The sequence below is a fragment of the Papio anubis genome, chromosome 4 (genome assembly GCF_008728515.1).
Source record: "Papio anubis isolate 15944 chromosome 4, Panubis1.0, whole genome shotgun sequence".
Taxonomy (NCBI): Eukaryota; Metazoa; Chordata; class Mammalia; order Primates; family Cercopithecidae; genus Papio; species Papio anubis.
In genome coordinates, this window is record NC_044979.1 from 40,766,881 (window position 1) to 40,784,239 (window position 17,359).

A 17,359-nucleotide genomic window follows, 5' to 3' on the forward strand; every position below is an offset into this window, starting at 1 on the left:
TGGACAGTATGGCCATTTTCGTGATATTGATTCTTTTTATCCATGAGCATGGAATGTTCTTCCATTTGTCTGTGTCCTCTTTTATTTTATCATAGTTATCCTTGAAGAGGTCCTTCACATCCCTTGTAAGTTGGATTCCTAGGTATTTTATTCTCTTTGTAGCAATTGTGAATGGGAGTTCACTCATGATTTGGCTGTCTGTTATTGGTGTATAGGAATGCTTGTGATTTTTGCACATTGATTTTGTATCCTGAGACTTTGCTGATGTTGCTTATCAACTTAAGGAGATTTTGGGCTGAGACGATGGGGTTTTCTAAATATACAATCATGTCATATGCAAACAGGGACAATTTGACTTCTTGTTTTCCTGACTGAATACCCTTTATTTCTTTCTCTTGCCTGATTGCCCTGGGTTTTTAGCATGAAGAGCTGTTGAATTTTGTCAAAAGCCTTTTCTGCATCTATTGAGATAATCATGTGGTTTTTGTCATTGGTTCTGTTTAAGTGATGGATTAGGTTTATTGATTTGTGTATGTTGAACCAGTCTTGCATCCCAGGGATGAAACTGACTTCATCATGGTGGATAAGCTTTTTGATGTGCTGCTGGATTCGGTTTACCAGTATTTTATTGAGAATTTTTGCATCAATATTCATCAGGGATATTGGTCTAAAATTCTCTTTTTTGTTGTGTCTCTGCCAGGCTTTGGTATCAGGATGATGCTGGCCTTTTAAATGAATTCAGGAGGATTCCCTCTTTTTCTATTGATTGGAATAGTTTCAGAAGGAATGGTACCAGCTCCTCTTTGTACCTCTGTTAGAATTTCGCCGTGAATCTGTCTAGTCCTGGAATTTTTTGGTTGGTAGGCTATTATTTATTGCCTCAGTTTCAGAGCCTGTTATAGGTCTATTCAGAGATTCAACTTCTTCCTGGTTTAGTCTTGGGAGGGTGTATGTGTCCAAGAATTTATCCATTCCTTCTATATTTTCTAGTTTATTTGTGTAGCGGTGTTTATAGTATTCTCTGATGGTAGTTTGTATTTCTGTGGGATCGGTGGTGATATCCCCTTTATCATTTTTTATTGCATCTATTTGATTCTTCTCTCTTTTCTTCTTTATTAGTCTTGCTAGCAGTCTATCAATTTTGTAGATCTTTTCAAAAAACCAGCTCCTGGATTCATCGATTTTTTGACGAGTTTTTGTGTCTCTGTCTCCTTCAGTTCTGCTCTGATCTTAGTTATTTCTTGTCTTCTGCTACCTTTTGAATGTGTTTGCTCTGCTTCTGTAGTTCTTTTAATTGTGATGTGAGGGTGTTGATTTTAGATCTTTCCTGCTTTCTCTTTTGGGCATTTATTGCTATAAATCTCCCGAGATTCTGGTACGTTGTGTCTCTGTTCTCATTGGTTTCAAAGAACATCTTTATTTCTGCCTTTATTTCGTTATTTACCCAGTAGTCATTCAGGAGCAGGTTGTTCAGTTTCCATGTTGCTGTGTGGTTGTGAGTGAGTTTCTTAATCCTGAGTTCTAATTTGATTGCACTGTGGTCTGAGAGACAGTTTGTTGTGATTTCTGTTCTTTTACATTTGCTGAGGAGTGCTTTACTTCCAATTATGTGGTCAAGTTTAGAATAAGTGTGATGCGGTGCTAATAGGTCCCATCGCCAAAGATTAACAGGGATGTGCATAATTAGAAGTTGTAGAACTGCATTTCTTCCCTCTGAATCACAACAGGTTAGGGAGTACTTGCTCTGCTTGGCTGTGTGTGCTTCCCCGATGCTGACAATTTTTTGTTTCTGAGTGACCCAAGGCCAAGTTTCTGGCCAGTTTTGATCACTAATGATCAAAGTATCCACCCCTGCATCCAATAAGCTAGCAAAATTCTTATTTCCAATTTTTAAGGTAATCACGGGTCTCTGATCAGTGATTAATTGATTCCTGTATTCTCCTGTGGCTCCTGTGCTTCCAAAACTTCCCTTTCCCCTTTCCTTTCCATGGGTGTTGGGGACCCAGTATGGTAAAAGCAGTAACTGAGCTATCTTTGATCCAGGGGCAAGAATATGCAGACCTTTACATTTCATCATAACTAATATCTCACCTTGATAATCACTATCAGTTACCCCGGTGAGCACATTAATTCCTTTACTGGATAGGCTTGATCTCCCTAGGACTAATCCCCGACTGTTCCCAGAGGCAGTGGGCCCCAGATCCCGGCTGCAACCTTTTTAGGGTCTTCTCCTTCTTTTAGCACTAATTTGTTGGGGCAAAATAAGTCCAGCTCTATGCTGCCGGTGGTGGCTGCTCTGAGAGAGAGGACTGTGGGCTTTCCATCTGACTGAGGAAAGCCACTGGCATTGCCCCAGTTTTTAGCGGAGCCTGGGGCCAGCCCCTCATGAAGTTTCCCACCTGGTTATTTATGGGGTTGCTGTTTTTATCAAATTTGGACCTGAATTGATTTGCCCATTGTTTCTGCTTTTTTACATTGGGGGCAGATAGAAGGGGGTTCTTTTCCTGAGTTACCTTGGTCTCTATTATTGGGGCATTCCCTCTTCATATGACCTGGCTCTCCACATAGACAACAATTTGAGTTTCTCTCCCTTTTCGCTTTAGGAGGCCTTAATGCCATAGCCAATATTTTGACTTTGTGTGTTTCAGTCCCCAACAGTTGACATGCTTGTATAAGTTCCTCGACTGTGGCTGCCTTTCCTCTGATTGTCTGCATTGCTTGTTGGCAATTGACGTTAGCATTTTCATAAGCCAATTGCAAAAATAAGATATCAGCAGCCTGAGCGTGACTAATTTGTCTCCTAATTGCCTGAGTTAACTGATTGATAAATTCAACAAATGGCTTCTGAGGCCCTTGTCGAACATTTATAAAAGATCTCTGTTGAAATTTGCTTTCAGGAATTTGTCAGGCCCTAAGATCGCACAAAGACACTTGTGCAAAGGCCTGGGGATCAAAATTTAGTTGTTGTACATCGGCATGAGGACTCCTCCCCTGGAGCATATCCGCTGTTTTGTCTTGCCTGGCCAATTGTTTCTGGTTGGCTTGTTGTTCGCACAACTCATCATATTCTGCCCTCCAGAGGAGGTATTGACTGGACTCCAAAGTTGTGTTAGCTAGCACTCAGCAGTCCCATGGGGTCATACGGAAGTTGTCTGCTATGGCTTCAATCATTCCTTTCATAAACGGGCTAGTGGCTCCGTTTTCTTTAATGCTTTTTCTTAACTCTTGATAAGCATTAAAAGAAATGGGTTAATGTACCTGATTGCCTTGTTGATCTTGCACTACTGGGCAGGCTAAGAGCTCCCCTTCTAATGCCGCTTGCCTAAGATGGGATCCCATAGCTGTAGCGTATCCCTTGTCTTTTTTCCAGCTTATTGGAGGAAAGGTCTCAGGCAAAACCTTCATTTCCTCTTTGTTATTTTGGCCCAGTGTTAGGGGAGCTGAGGGATAAGGAGGTGGTAAGGTAGGTGATGGCTCCTCCTCCCTTCCCTTTTTAGGCTCTTCTGCATAGAGCAGGACTAGAGTCACCCTAACTAAAGCCCATAACGTTAGAGATGTTACTGGGACCTGTTGCCGTTGTGCATGATGTTGTTTAAGATTTCTCCCCATTTGTTCCCACAGCTCTACGTCTAGCGTACCTTCTTCCGGGAACCATGCGTTATGGGAAACAACAGTTTGCATCAGGTCCCTTAATTGAGCCTGAGGCTCCACTAGCTTTAAGCAGCTGTTTAAATACTTTTATATACTATTGCTGTTGAGCTGATAACTGTTGTCCCTTGATGAAACCCTAGCCTGAACAATTCACTCAAACTTGGAAATCCCTAGTGGGCACCAATGACTTACTGACTGCACAGTCTCTTCACCTTTGTTTTCGAGGGTTCCATCTCGAACCATTGCAGCGTTCCTCACACGGGCCACCACCTGCTGGGTTCGACCTGCAGATCGTGACCAAGCAACAGATGAAAAAATGCACTCAGACACAGGTATCCAGTGAAACTGGGCTGCTCTCAGACACCGAGGAGGGGGCTGCAAACAGTTGTAGCAGCCATGGTCTTGACAAGCTGGTGCTGCAGGCATTTATTTGGTACAGATTTAATGACAAAGGCCTTGACTCAACACACTTGTGGGTAATTAATATGGTTGCTCTCCAGAGTAGTCCTGCGTGTGGATGATTAAAGGCCAGGTTCCAAGACCTAAGTAAACTAACTTATCTAGATCGGTTTCTTTATATCCCCTTCCTATCTAACCTAAGCTCTTAAGAGAATTCAGCTGCCTTCAGCCAAATTTTATTTCAAAGCTTTTGCAAAACCTCCCAGCCTTCCAGGAAGGTTTGCTTTTTTCTGTAATGTCCTCTTATAATTTCTCCCACCACCCTGACTGTACTCCTACAAATAATTAGTTGGTAGCACAGACTTTAAAGCTAATGTTTCCATTCAAATTCAAATGGAATATAGGCCATTGGACTGCAAGTTCCTTAAGGTCATGAGTTACATCTTATTCATCTTTCTATACTGAACACCAAGAAAGTGTTTGAGCACCCTATAGGTGCTCAAAAAGTGTAGTATTGAAGAGATGAATAATAACACAAATGTATTAAGTGCTCATATCATGGAAATCATAGACATCTGCATGGCGTTATCTTCTTATGAGATCACTCAAGTGTCCTCATTCCAACCTCTAAATCACTGAACATAATTTTTCAATAGATTTCTACCATAACTGAATATACCCAACTTTTCTGTTGAACCACATAAAATTCATGTTTCTGTAGAATGGCCAAATAATAGCTATTACCAGTGGCTTATCCTAAATAGATTTAGGTCAATATTAATTTTTTTGTTATATATAATTTGGTAGGGGTAAAGTAAAGAAAATGAAACAGGTAGATGGTCCCTCAAATGAAATAACCTCATCATGTTTCCATATTGCTGGAAAGTGGTTGGATTCAGGATGGGGGATATTATCACTTGTTACAGACACAGGAGGAATTTGTGAGTGGATCAGCAATCCCTAATCAGACATACTTTGTTTCCGAACCACTCATGCTAATGTTAATGGCAGTCTAAAGGGAGGAGAATATGAATTTGGATCAGAGTTCTGAAGTAAATACAGAATGCTGTAGAGTTATATAGTTCTTTCTGAAAATTGAAGCATATAGATGCACAATATTTCATTTTGTACTTGGGATTTTAAAAGACACTACATAATTCCATTTATCATAGGAAATGCAATCTAAGAAAAGGAAGTTCTAATTGAATCAGTAATAACCATTGTGGCCAGTGATTACTCAACTAACTGGCCAATCTCTTGGTTTCAGTTATCCCACTGAAACCTTTCTTTCTGGAAATAATATGCTTGATGGCTGGCATGGTTTGGATTCTTAGAAATGTCAGATTTTCCTACCTTTTGTCGCCAAATACACAAACATGGGAGTATTTTATTGGTTAAAGTAAATGTTGGATACAAGATATGCAAGTTTCTGGGTGGCTTGAGGCAGCAAATGTGCTTAGAACAATGTATTTCAAATTTTTTACTGCAAACTTCAATAGGAAATTTATTACATATCATGACCCCAACACACACACACACACACACACACACACACAACTGAAACAAAAGTTTCATAAAGTAATATTTACCTTTGATACTCAGGATTCATACTAATAACATTAGTCTGAATTAATGTTTATTTTTATTTTATTCTATCTTATTAAAAAAATAGCCACAATCTACTATATTAGTTTCCTGAAGCACCAATAATTCCCCACCAATAATTGACAAACAAGAAACAATTCATATATAAACCCATAGCATTTGTATTTCAGTAAGAGCTGATACAAAAAAAAAAAAAAGTAAACAGGTACAGTTTTCTACAGAAATGAAAACTTGTGGCAGAACCTCCTTAGTGGAACGGAAAGCCTCAGCAATATTTTTTGAACAATTGGAGGAAATTTAAAAGGACTGCCTAAGGGTGGGATTTTGTTGTTGGTTAATCTAGGTTGTTTGGCAGCAGATGCCTTCTATAACTTCTATTTACTATGTTTCAAATCTACATATGTAATGTTATTTTGATTATTTAAAAAATGTATCTTCTATTTTTCTGAGACCTTGTTATTGCTAATCGTGGTTTTAATAATCATAGTATTTTTTCAGAAATGCATTTCTCATGGCTGGCAAAGGATTACTAACGATACATAAAACAATCTATTACTGACCCTATGTATACATTTGCATACAGTCAGCCCATAGTATCTAAAGGGGGAATGGTTCCAGGACCATTGCAGATTACTAAAAACTGCAGATGCTCAAGCCCCTATATAAAAGGGTGTGGTATTGTATGTGACTTACACACATCCTCTCATATACTTTAAATCATCTCTAGATTGCTTTTAATACCTAATACAGTGTAAATGCTATGTAAATAGTTGTTATATTGTATTATTCTATTTATGTTATTTTTTATTTTTGTATTATTATTTATTTTTATCTTTATATTTTTAATCCTCAGTTGGCTGAAACTACAGTGGTTGAATCTGGGTTGGCTGAATTCACAGACCTGAAACCCATGGATATGGAGGGTTGACTATATCTATATCTATATTTGTATTTTTCTGTATATAAGTAATATATATATATATATATATATATATCACATTAAATGGTCATAAGTCTAAGAGTAAGGCAGGGAAAGGATATAAGGAATGCTGGAGGGAAACAGTTGCAATTTTACAGTGGTCAGGAAAGGTCTCAATGAGGTCACATTACCTAAAGTGAGAAGAGCAAGCCATGTGAATGAATATTTTGAGGAAGAGTTTTTAAGGCAGAGGGAACTGTGACTGTGAAGAACTTGATACAGAGGTTGTCTACTGTGTTGAAAAAGGATCAAAGAGGCCACCTTGGTGAGGTAGAGTGAGTAAAAAGATGACTAGTAGGAGATATCAGAGAGGTCACCCTGGGCCAATTGTACAGGACCCTGTGAGTCACAGTAATGATTTTGGCTTTTACTTGGAGTAAAATGTGAAGACTCTGGAGAGTTGGGAGCAGAGGAATCATATAATTTATAATGTATCCTACAGTTGGATAGGATCTCTGGCTGCTGTGTGCTCTATAGACTGAATAAGGGATAAGGGCAGTATGGGAGAAGGGAGACCATTTCCTTGGCCTTGCAAGAATCTATACAAAAGATGACATTAGCTTGGCAAGGTGGTAGCAGTGGAGTGGGGAGAAGTGGTAGGATTATGGATTTATATTGAAGGTGCTGCTGAAAGTATTTGCCTACCGATTTGATATAAGTGTAATAAAAAGAGAGGAGTCAAGGATGACTCCAAGGATATTGACTTGCTGGAAGAGCTCTAATAGATCAATTAAACACTAATGAACACCTCAATGACAAAAAGCAGCAAAATATAACTGAAATATAGCAAAAAGTGATTTTTCTTTTTAAGCAGTATTTTCTAGTACACTTTAATTGAGGAAAAGTGCACAAATCATAAGTATACAGCTGAATGAACTTTCACAAACTAAACAAAACACAGCATGTAGCCAGAACCTAGATCAAGAAACAGAACATCACCTATACCAAGAAGCACTCCCAAAAGTCATTATTTTTAAAATAACTCTCTATTTATGTTAAACTTTTTCTAAATAGCAGTTGATGTATAGCAACAAACCACGGAGCAGAGGAATCTTCAGTAATAAGGGGAAGAAGTGTTAAGAGAGTCATCCTGCAATCCTGTGATGGGAATTAGTCACCCGCTTCATCTCATGAAATTCATACTGAAAAGTTCTTTCCTAATAATACAATGTGAGAAAGAGAGATGGTAAAAATAGATACATTTTCCTGCATAGGTTTCAGAGTTAGAAAGTTCACAGGAGTTGCTAAAAAGAAAATAACCCTGAGTTGACAAAAAAAAAAAAGCTTTAAAAAAGTCAAGTTGAATATACTAAGGTCAAATGATTTTTACTTTTAAAGTAAAATATTGTCTAGAAAGATTGGTAATGATGAGCATCCGAATAAGAAGCTTTAGATGCTGAGACTAAAAACAGAACATGCAACACAGAAACTATGGTTTTCTCAGAAGTTACATATGAAAAAAAAAAAAAATGAGCCAACTTGGGTGTGTGAGAGGCTGGGGAGAGAAGGACAGGAAAAATAGGGTATAAAATTAAGTTCCTAGGTGACTACTTGAGTCTCCTACACCAAAAAAAAAAAAAAAAAAAAAAGAGTACTTTGGAAATAAAAATATTACATTTTGAAATTGAAGATATCTTCTGTAGATTCTGAAAATGCAAACTAATTATAGAAATTTATCATTTCCTTGTTTTGGTAGCATTGAAAATGTTAAGTACATCTAAAAAGTCACTGTTTTTATGTTTGATTAAAAAATATGGCTGTCAAAACACATTCATGTGACCTTTCAGTCAACAATGGACTGAATATACGATGGTGGACTCATAAGATTATAATACCATATTTTTACTGTACCTTTTCTATGTTTAGATGCACAAATACTTAACCATTGTGTTACAATTGCCTTCAGTTTTTAGTACAGTAACAAGCTATACAGGTTTGCAGCCTAGGAGCAACAAACTTTACCATGAAGCCTAGGTGTGAAGTGGGCTGTACTATCTAGGTTTGTGTATGTACAATCTATGATGTTTGCACAATGACAAAGTCACCTAATGACACATTTCTCACAGTGTATCCCCATCATTAACTGATCCATGGCTGTAACAGAAATTTAGCGTTAAGAAGAGCAAATCTTGATCCCTTTATTTAAAAAAAAAAAAAGAAGAAAATTATCTGCTACAATTATTATATTGGGGTTTTTATTTGTGTTTATTTATTTTCACCTCCCAGTACTCATTAACCCTTCTTTGGGTAAGACAACCCCATTTTGTCCCGAGGAAATTATTTATTCCTGATTGTGTACAATCTGTAAGGGGGACGTTAAAGTACCTTGAACTTCCTTGGTAGCAAATGGACCCGTGCCCCAAAGGAAGTGAATTATGCTCTCTCTCTCTCTCTCTCTCTCTCTGGGATATTAATTGTGAGCTAAGTGACTGAAGACAATATGTGATTAATGCTGGTTCATTGAAGAGGTTGCCGCCCGAAAACAGTGTCCCTGATTTCCTGAACCTGCTCTTTTTGAGATCGCTTCCTCAACTTTTCTTTCACCTCTGGGAGCCACCTTATGTCCTTTAACTTTCTTTATTTTGCCAGAGATAATCAGTTGTTTTCTATATCTTGCAATCAGAGAATACCAACTGATAACATTCTAATACTATTCATCACAGAATGACTCCCTTTCCAAAATTTAACTAGCAATGACAATTTGGCTGAATGCTAAATGAACATTTAGAAGAAGAAGAGGAAATTTTTTTTTTGCTATTTATTTATTTATTTATTGTGCACGACGTGCAGGTGTGTTACATAGGTATACATGTGCCATGTTGGTTTGCTGCACCCATCAATTCATCATTTACCTTAGGTATTTCTCCTAACGCTATCTCTCCCCCAGACTCCCAGCCCCCAACAGGTCCCGGTGTGTGATGTTCCCCTCCCTGTGTTCATGTGATCTCATTGTTCAACTCCCACTTATGAGTGAGAACATGCGGTGTTTGGTTTTCTGTCCTTGTGATATTTTGCTCAGAATGATGGTTTCCAGCTGACGAGGAAATATTTTATATTTATAAATAGAAATGTTTTAAGTAAATATTAATTAGTGACATCCTATTTGAGATACATAAATAGTTAAGAATAAATTTGATAATTATTAAAGTAATTTATATGTATACACACATGTGTATGGATGTGTGTGTATAGTAAATGCAGCTATGAAGTTTTTCATTTTAAAAAGACTAAAAGCAGTATGAATTATATTGTTTTCATATTACCACAATTTCTAGAGGGCAAGATTTACCCTGCTCTTTATGCATAAGAATTTGATATTTATTCTTTGATGGTGATAAAGATAGTGAAACTAAACCATAATCCTGTCAGAAAAAAATCCCTGTTGAATGTTTGTGGAGTCTATTTCTTACAACGACTGAAACTTCATAACTATAACATGAAAGTATTTCAAATAACATGCAAGCAACCACATAAATTTTTGTTCAAAACAAAACCTTTTTGGGCAAGTACGTGAATTTTGAAGTAAGAGACCTAGGTTCATACCCTAACTGCTAGCTCTGTAGCAATGAGAAAGTTAATTGTCTGCCCTGGGTCCAAGTTTTCTCAACAGGAAATTGAGAATACTTACCTTATTTCTAAAGTATCCTTGAAAATGATCACTTGTTATTATTAATAATTATGTTCATAGATAAAAACTAGTATTTCCAGACACTACTTGTATCAGAAATCAGTTTATAAAATTTGCATGTTTATAGGATAAACTTCAAAGCAAAAAGATGTTCATATTTAAATTCAAAGTGTGGGTAGATAGAAGTTGAGATTTTTTTTAAAGGAGAGTTTTTATTTTGGAAATAATTTAGAAAATTACTTATTTCTGATTAGAAAAAAAGACATCTGTAAGTATTTCATGCTGACAACACAGGATGCAGCTGTGCAAATATAATTTTTTATCATTCTTCTCAGGCAATATAGAAAAAAAATTAGAACACTAAGAAATGACTAGAAGCATTGAAAAGCCAACTAAAGTCCTTTCCATAATTGGCAGACAGCAGATAAATGAGCCTGTGAATTACAGCCAAACAAAGACTCCTTCGTTTTTGATTTAAATATGTATTGATCTTATTCTGCCCAGAAAAACTGCTCTACTCAATATACCTAAATATTCTTGATATCATCATCCTTAATTTTACAAGCTGTAGTTCTATTACTTTGAGTCTGATACTGTGTCTTTTGATGTCAGTTAACACACTTGACAATTCAAAACCAGAAAACAGAGACTTCAGATATGTAATACTTTGCCAAATCATCTAGATATTTTACTTTCAAAAAGCTCACTTAAAAAGACACTCATGCTTGGAATCCTGGATTCCTGAAATTAGGTCTCCAGAAAATGAAAATTCCAAATTCTAAACAAACCGTGATCATCGGGCTTTCATGAATCACCTAAATAAGAGATCTATTATGTAGAAGGTTTTATATTCAGGAAATCTTTCAACCATTCTAAACTTTGTGGTTAATTTTACCCATTTAAGTGATAGTTGTGGCTACATATTCATATGCATTTTATTGCAAAAGCATAATTGTCATCAAATATTTTAGGTATCCTCAGTGGATGTCTGCTCACCCTCAGCTACGTTCATGGCTTTATCCAGTCTTCTTTTATTGTTACTGTCCTAATCACCTTTATAAGAACTAACTTTCTGACACTAGAATGGCTCATATGTTCCATGACGGCAAGAACCACACTGACTTTGTTTACTGCCGTATTCCAGCTAGTAACCATACGGTCTGGCACAAAGTCAGTGCTTAATCAATGTTTGTTGAATGATAAATTTCAAACTTGTGGAAGCCCATGCACCTGGTGAGAAACCGATCATGACAGTACCCCTAGGTTTGTCTTCTTTTTCCTCAGCAGTCTTCTGGTGTTGACACTATCCACTTACAGCATTCTGTCAGGAGGCCTATATGATGACTGGGAAACACAAAGGCTTAAATTATTCAAACACTGTTTGCCAGGTATTCTTATGCCAAGCCTAGCAATGTACCTGGCTCTGCCTCAAATATTCATGTGTTACTGCAGACACATAATGGTGTGGGTGGGATTACGTGCAAACATGCTTTTGAAATTGTTGAACTATGAAATATTTCAATGCAATCACATTCACCCATCTTTCACTTTATCTCAGATATCTGTATCTGAAAAATGTAGTCTATTTTATAGTCATACAATTTTTATCAAAAATTAAATAAGTAAAAGGTACAGATGGTGCCCTACCATCCCTGGAGCCAGCTCTATACATTGTCCACCTTAAAAAAAAAAGAGAGAGAGAGAAGAAAAGAAAAGAAAAAAAAGAAACAGAAAAGAAAGAAGAGACAAAAAGAGAGAAAGCCAGTCAAAATCATACAATGAACATTTCTAATATTTTGATTCCTCCTGTCTCCCTTCCCCCAATTATTCCTCAAGAAAGGAAAGGGGACACTCAACATTTAAGTGTCCCTATGTGACAAGATGCTTTATGTGTAGGATCTAATTTAACGCTTACAGAAATGCTGGCATATAGATATTACTTACACTAATTTACACATGAGACTACTGGAAATGAAGCAAACTTCCCAAATTAGTAAATATCAGAGCTAGAATTTCAATCTTTGCGTGTTTGATTCTAAAACCTATGTATTACATCTCAATATAATAAAAGTGCAATAAAGTTTACACACCCTTAAAGAAATACCAGACCTGTTTAATCATTTTTTTTCTCACCTGTATTTTAATTACTGTTCTGTTTTCAGACTTTTTCATGGTGAGACCAGAATAGTGTGGGAACACCATTAAGGGAACTTTTCAAAAAGGGAATTTATAATGTGTAGATAAAAACTATGTAAGTGTTTAAGTATCTATTTTGCTACTTCAGTTTCACAGCTTATGTAGTTCCAAATGTCAGAATTATTGAAATAAACTTTTCACTGTGTAGAAATTTTCTCTCAAGAAAAAAAGTTCCTTGCTTTTTGAAAGTATTATTTAGAGCAACCTAAAGGGTACTACAGAAGCCTGTTAGAACAGATTACTTGAGTCGGCAACTCTGTACAGACACAATCTGAAAGATTTGTGAATTTGGGTAAACACTTCTGCATACTGAATATTTCTGGGTTCCAGCCTGGTTTAGGGGCATATTTTAAATAAACAGGTATCAGTCACTGCTCTTTTCTACCTGTGACTGTAATTTATTAAACTGTTGAAAGAATGAGCTAACGTTTGCACACAGCACAAACATAATCATTCCCCGTGAGTTATGTGGGTTGGGGATTAGATATAATTTTGTTGTCTATTATTTCATGAAATTCAGGTTAAAAACCAATAACAGTATGTAATATGATGTTTACTTCTAAATGTTTCCTGGAAGGGGTAGTGGAGGAAGAAAACAGTACAACTGTGGTAAGTGGGGAACATTTTATGAAAAATCACACTCTAACAGAGTAGGCTCACAACTGGTGAAAAATACGTGTGTAGATCCATGTTTAATCTATACCCTGAGGATGAGTCAGTGCCAGATTAGCCATCTGAAAAATGTTTAAATCCCGTAGACATTAGACATTTACAGTTAAATATATTTTTATTGAATATTTTCTTTATACAAGCATAATGAAGAAAGCTTACTTTTTATTCTAATAATTAAAAGTTATCAAAAATAACTCATTCATATTTATATGTCCACTTTGCATTATTTCTTTACTCATAGTAAGTACATATATATTTAAGTGAATTATATTTATATTTATATATATTTAAATGAATTATAGTCTTATATTATGCCACAGTTGGACACAAATTGCAATCCTTTCTATTCTAATCAGATATACTACATCTAAAGCAGAATGGACTTTGTATATTTCATTAATTACCTTTTTCACATATAGGAATTTATTTTAAATAAATTGAATTTGGAAACTTTAAGCCATTAATACTATTTATTTTTATTTTACCTCCAGCAAGGAGAAAAGAAAGAAAACCAACTTTTATTGAATACTTACTATGTGCTATTCCAAACAACTTGCACAAATATTATCAGTCATGGCATTGTTCATACACCAGTAGATGGTGCTATTATTACCTAACTTCACTAAAACCATACCATCTTGCTTTTGCTTACATTCATTGCAGTGGGTTTTAGATTGCAAAGCTGATACATCCAAATAATGATTAGTTATTTTGTTAATATGAAATAAACATTATATTTTAGAACTATGGAATTTAGAATAGTGTCCAAATAGCAACCTACGTCTTGAATTTTCTTCATACAAATTCTTCCTAATAGGAAGACGCAAGAATCTTTTTCCTCTAAACCCAGTCATTGGTCTTGAATTGATCCCTGGGGGTCATGTAGAAACAATCTGTTAATTTATGATTCAGTAATTGTTCATGGAGTATATTCATTTCCTAGGGTTGTTGTAACAAAGTACTGCAAACTGGGTTGCTTATAACAACATACATTTGTTTTCTCCCAGTTCCAGCGATTAGAAGAACAGACTCAAGATGTTAGCAGGCACATCCTTTCCCCGAAGGCCTTTTTCTTAGCTTCTTGTATTCCCAGCAATCCTTGGCATTCCATGGCTTATAGGTGCATCACTTCCATCTCTGCCTCCATCATCACATGGTGTGTGTCTGTGCATTTCTCTTCTTATAGAGACACCAGTTATATTGGATTAGGGCGCATCCTAACGATATCATCTGAACTTCATTACCTCTGTAAACATCCTATTTCCAAATATCACATTCACAGCTACTCTGTGTTAGGATCTCAACATACTTTTTTGAGAGACAATTCAACTCAGAACACTGAGCCTCTATTCTACTATAGGGTTTGCATTAGTAACTGAGGAGCAAAAAGGAGAACATAGAGATGAAATAACTCCACTTTAAAGGATCTTAGTGGAAAGAAAAGTCCATAAATGATTAGTACATGTTTAAAATAGATAAGCCAAAATGTTACGAGAATATAGAGGAAGAAGTAACCCAGATTAACTAGGTGAGTGGACCAAGACTTCACAGAGGAAGATCGTTCTAGCTGGGTTTTGCTTCCTGTCATTAATTTTCTGCTTGATTATAAAATAACTTCAAATTCAATGTTGATCATTGGAGAATATGAAAAAGATAAAGCAAACAAAAATTATGTATCGAATTTTCACCCAACAATACAATAGTTACTAATTTAGTGAACATTTTTCGATGTTTTTCCTATGCATAAATAAAAACTTTCATACAAAAAAGCCAGATTTAACATGTTTTATAAGCCTTTTTTAAATTTAATAAGACCCCAATAATATATTTTTAATTCATTAAACTATTACTTTTAGATGTTTTTTAGTTATATAGTAGTCTGTTTTGCAGATAGATCTCAATTTACTTAAACTCTATTACAGAAATAAAATACTGTTTTAAATTTTTTATTCTTAGAAATAATGCAGAACTTTTCATCATCATGATCAAAATATTCCATGCACCACTGAATATTTTCTAAGAGTAACTATAAGCAATTGAATTATTGGATAAAATAATTAAAAAACTTATTTAGATAACTATTACCAAATTGTCCTCCAAAAACTACCTCTAATTTCTCTTACTGGCAAAGAATCTAATTCACTGCCTTGATAACATTGTGTATTTTTTAAAATCTTGGATGTTTGATTGGTCAAAAATTATATATTGATTTGATTTTTATATCTTTGACTTTTACTGAGGAAATTGTTTTCGTGTCTATTGATCGTATATATTTTTGCTTTTATCAATATTCCAAAAGATAAGATTCATGAAGTCGAATACTTTACCTGTCTTTTTAGAGGCAGATACTTCTACACAGCAAAAGAAACAATCAACAAAGTAAACTGACGACCAGCAGAATGGGAAAAATATTTGCAAACTATGCATCTGATGAAAAGCTACCATCTGGAATGTATGAGAAACTCAAACAACTCAACAAGAAAAAAAAAAAAATAACCCCATTAAAAAGTGGGCAAAGGACATGAAACAAACATTCTCCAAAAGAAGACATACAGGTGGCCAACAAACATAGGAAAGAATGCTCAACCATGACTAACCAGAGAATGCAAATTAAAACCACAGTGAGATACCATCTTACACCAGTCAGAATGGCTATTGTTAAAAAGTCTAAAAACAATAGATGTTGGTGAGGATGTAGAGATAAGGGAATGCTTATCCACTGTTGGAGGGAATGTAAATTAGCACAGCCTCTATGGAAAACTGTATGGAGATTTCTCAAAGAACTAAAAAATAGAACTACCATTTGATCCAGGAATCCCATTACTGGGTATATACCTGAAGGGAAATAAATTATTATATCAAAAAGATGCTGGCATTCAGATGTTTATCACAGCCCTATTCACAATAGCAAAGATATGGAATCAGCCTAAGTGTCCATCAGTGGAGGACTGGATAAAGAAAATGTGAGACACACACACACACACACACACACCATGGAATACTGCTCAGCAATAAAAAATAAAATCTTGTCTTGTGCAGCAACATGGATGGAGTTGGAGGTCATTATATTAAACGAAATAACTCAGAAACAAAACGTGAAATACCACACATTCTCACTTATGAGTGGGAGCTAAATAGTAGGTACCATGGATATGCAGGGCAGAATAATAAACATTGGAGACTACAAGAGGTGGGAGGGGCCCAGCCCAATGGCTCACACCTGTAATCCCAGCACTTTGGGAGGCCAAGGCAGGCAGATTACTTGAGGCCAGGATTAAGACCAGTCTGGCCAACATGGCTAAACCTCATCTCTACTAAAAATACAAAATTTAACTGGGTGTGGTGGCATGTGCCTGTAATCCCAGCTACTAGGGAGGCTGAGGCACGAGAATCGTTTGAACCTGAGAGGCAGAGGTTACAGTGAGCCAAGATGGCACCACTGAACTACAGTCTTGTTGACAGAGTGAGACTCTGTATCAAAAAAAAAAAAAAAAAAAAAAAAAAGGAAGATGGGACGGTGGGAAAGGAGCGAATATTGAACAATTCCTTACTGCGTATGATGTTCACTATTTGGGTGATGGGTACACTGAAAGCCCAGGCCTCACCCACTATGCAAGCGTGTAAGAAACCTGCACTTGCACCCCACGAATATATAAAAATTTAAAGAATTCAAATATATATAAATATGAAGCTGGAGGCCATTATCCTAAATGAAATAACTCAGAAACAAAAAGGCAAATGTCACATATTCTCACTTATGAGTGGGAGCTAAACAATGGGTACCATGGACATGTAGAGTGAAACAATAGACATTGGAGACTACAAAAGGTGGGAGGGGCTGGGTGCAGTGGCTCAGGCCGGTAATCCCGGTAGTAGGCATACTGCATTTATTGAGTAAGTACTAAACAAATATTTATTGAATGCATTCAGGCATTATTTAATTTCTTTTTTAAGAAATTAAAAAATCAATGTGTTTCGATTTTTAAGCAATATGTTTTTATTTTTCTTATTAAATAGTAAGTTCTGTGTATGTTTTACAAATACTTAAATTCCCAATTGTGTTGTGAATATTTTCCCCACATTTTTGTTTGCCATTAAGTTTTGCTTAATATGTTTTTGGCTGATTAAAAAATTTTATTTGTATTTCTGTGTGGCAAAATCAGACATTATTTTCCCTATGTATCATGTCTTTGGCGTTTTCTGAAAAAGACTTTATTCTGAGGTTAACC